At 43.6% G+C, this 3,407-nt stretch overlaps 1 long non-coding RNA gene across 1 annotated transcript; it reads right to left on the reverse strand.

The window, feature by feature from the left end:
• Positions 1–369: 369 nt before the first annotated feature.
• Positions 370–1,396, reverse strand: LOC149329765 (uncharacterized). Its single transcript, XR_016285745.1, has 3 exons — positions 1,285–1,396; positions 844–968; positions 370–524 (listed from the first exon to the last, which is right to left on the reverse strand). It is a non-coding gene; the product is annotated as an uncharacterized LOC149329765 (long non-coding RNA).
• Positions 1,397–3,407: the final 2,011 nt, after the last annotated feature.

Consider the following 3,407-nt stretch of genomic DNA (forward strand, 5'->3'; position numbering starts at 1 on the left):
ACTTGTTCTTCTTGGTGTACAGCTTTTCACCTTGCAACAACAACACCGAAAAATAAGCGCCTGGAAATGAAGCAATAATTCGGAATAACTTTTTTTGACTTGCGTGGCGGTGGTTTGAAGTCATGTCGCTAGACGCTGCCACAGTGCCCACGTCTGCTTGAGTTACGCTATGCCATGCAAACAAAGCGTCGTCCACAAGCATACATGGCCTGCAGATATGTGATTCAAAAGCAGATTTTGAAGAGAAAGAAATGTGCTTTTATTTTGACATAATTACCACGATAAGAAAATGGCGGAGAACACTGCTGAAACAATCTCACGATGTTTCACTACGTTTCCTGGGACCACGACGATTCCTGGGAGCTCTTATCCGGGTCAGATGGCTTGATAAGATTCAGTAGGTCGCAGCCATATAGAAAGACCACCATTTACACGTTTTTAACCAGTGCACGCTGGTCCGAGGGATGGCGCTCAACCGTTATGAAGCAGCATTCCTTCCCGGTGGTGTGCCGCCTTGTGTCCGACTGCAAAAGAAAGACATGACAATAGCACTATAACACCTCCAGAATATTGCCCACAATTTGCAACAAAAAGAAAAACACGCGAGGTTCAAAAACTCATCACATCAGCGGAGCCGGCCGACAGATAAAAAAATAAATGTCCGTGATTTAGGCAAGTCAGAGGATATGAGGACAAGCCATACAGCATTTACACAGACTAACTGCTTTAATTGGAATTTAATGAAATATCAGTGCACACTAAAAAGCGCCAAGGGTACAGCTTTAGTGCACAAAAATTTCATAGATAAGTAACATAACTGTCAAAGATTGTGCGCAGACTTACCGCAGCACCTAAGCATAAGAAGGACGAGGTGCCTGCGTTGTAGAATTCACGACGCGAACGGCACGCTGCGCACTGGTACGCTGATCAGGGAGGGAAGGTCCCGCTCCGGGGTTTGGCGAGGGACTCTGCAAGAAAGTGATAAAGAGGAAAAAAAAATTGTTTTATTGTAATACAGTGATTCTCCTGCTTAACAGCAATAGTGTAAGATCTATATATAGAAAAACACGCCAAATAAGAAGCCCAAAGCAATGAAGTCAAGAAGACGACATACCCGTCATCGAGAACAATTTGTAGAAATTGAGTCTGTGATAGTTATGATGGAATGAGACTTTTAGCCCATTGCGCACCAGTACTAGTTACGTGAGGTGCAGATTTGAAAAATTATAAAATAGAGAATTGCACTAGGGAAATGACAACGCCTAGACAGATGCGCAAACTCACCTCCTTAGCTCGCGCAGAAGATGACAGAGGTCTCCGTGTTCGAGGATGCAAGACGTGAGAGCCACTCTGCAGGCTGGCACGGTTACCTCGCCGCAGAGGTTCGGCATTCGGATTTAGCGAGGAATCCTGCAAGCAAATGAGTGTCAGAAGAAAAAAGTCAGTTTCAATCCACCTATAATCAGCACACAACTTCGTGTCTCTTATAGCTAAAAGGCAGCTTAAAGGCGAGCAAAAGTAATTCAAATATTCAAAAGATATTACTTATGCGTCACCTCACAATTTTTTTGCAGCACTATGGAAGGTAGATACCTCCTCAGCCAATCAGGAGAGCTCGTTGAATGTCTTCCACCGCCCCAAGTCGTATGCGCGCCGGCCGTTCTCAGCGTATGCAGTATGAATTAATGTAGTCACCGCACCATTAGCGTGTGCACTCTCAGTTACGCTAAACGCAAGCATTTTTCCAGACGTTACTCAATTTGTCACATTAGACATATTTAGCATACTGGGGACGTATTAACGAAGATGTATGCCTGTTAGCAGTACGCACCCGCCACGCGCAGTGTCCCCACCTAGCCACACCCACGACAGCTCCTGTGCGCTATACTGGGCGAGTTGGTTGGTGTTCATTCAGACGACCAGCGCGTTATTGTTCAAGGGACAGAAAGAAAAGATCAATTTCGCTCTGGAGCCGCTAAACAAATGCAAAATGAATGTTCGCGATTTAGCCTAGCCAGAGCTTATGAGAAAAAACCAGGCCACATTTACACAAAACGAACAGGTTTAATTTAAATTTGATTAAATATAAGTGCTCACTACACAGCGAAGAGTGTCATGGGCACAACTTTAGTGCAGAAATATTTACGACATAAGTAACATCACTGTGAAAGACCTCCCGTAAACTCACCCCAGGAGCTTCAGCACACGAAGAAAGATTTGCCCGTGTTGTAGAATTCACACTGCCAGCGCCATGCTGTACACTGATGCGCTGATCAGGACGGGCAGGTTCCACTTTAAGCTTTAGAACGGAACCCTTGGAAGAAAGTGAAGGAATGAAATCACTTTATTCGCGCTGCAGTTCGTACACAATATTGCATCTAATATACTTAATCTTCACATTAGCGGGATGAACATCAGACGCAATATAGAAAACTGTTGGTGTTCAACGTGGCTTGAAATTAGTTATACGAGCGAAAGCTCCGTGGAGCATAGTCTCCACTAGCTCATGTCAAAAGTCAAGGTCAGGTACCGAATGATCATAGCCATATGATCGCTCAGTCACTTTACCATAGCTTGGGCCTGTGCACGTTAAAGAACCCCAGGTGGTCGAAATTTCCGGAGCCCTTCACTACGGCGTCTCTCATAGCCTCAGTCGCTTTGGGACATTAAACCCCAATAAACCAAACCAAATCAGCGTTCATGCTACTTAGCTCGGGAAATTTGACTGCCAAAATATTTGTACAAGCCCAGTTTCCTACCTACACTTTTGACGTCATACTACCCTTTTCACTGCTTTATTAGCCTAGATCAGAGAAAAGTATGTTGTACGTCGCGTGTCATGGTGTACTCCCATTGCGTAATTTCAACGTTGAGGCGCGATTCTTGTGCATTAGGCACAGAGCAGTAATTGATGACATCAGGCGTTTCGATCAGTTGTTCCTCGGTGTTTTCTTGAAGCAAGCGTTTGTTTGAAAGTACGCATTTTCTGATGTCATTCATGCTATCGGCATTTCGCAATTTTATTTCATTTCAATTCAATTTATTCCTTTCTATGGAAAGAGGAGCTGAGACAAAACGCTGACTTGCCTGACGAAGGCCTCAGCACCCATATACAGTTGGTAATGCAGTGGCAAAAAATAAAACATTCGAAAAAATCTTACTTGCTTATTTTGCTTATCTTACCTTGCTTAACTTATCTTGCTTCCTCATTATATGAACGCTTGATAATGCTCCATGTGGTTTGCCTGGCATTTGATTACATTATTGAAAATATATGTCCTCCTCATGCTCTAAAAGGTAGGCCAAATTTTTAACAGCTCATTTGTACCATTTATTTACAGCAAGAAACCAGCGTTTCACAATGCACACGTCTACGTCATAAAACTTGTTTTGAAGGCTAGTTCAGC

The sequence above is a fragment of the Amblyomma mixtum genome, chromosome 9 (assembly GCF_055824585.1).
Source record: "Amblyomma mixtum isolate Tamu chromosome 9, ASM5582458v1, whole genome shotgun sequence".
Taxonomy (NCBI): Eukaryota; Metazoa; Arthropoda; class Arachnida; order Ixodida; family Ixodidae; genus Amblyomma; species Amblyomma mixtum.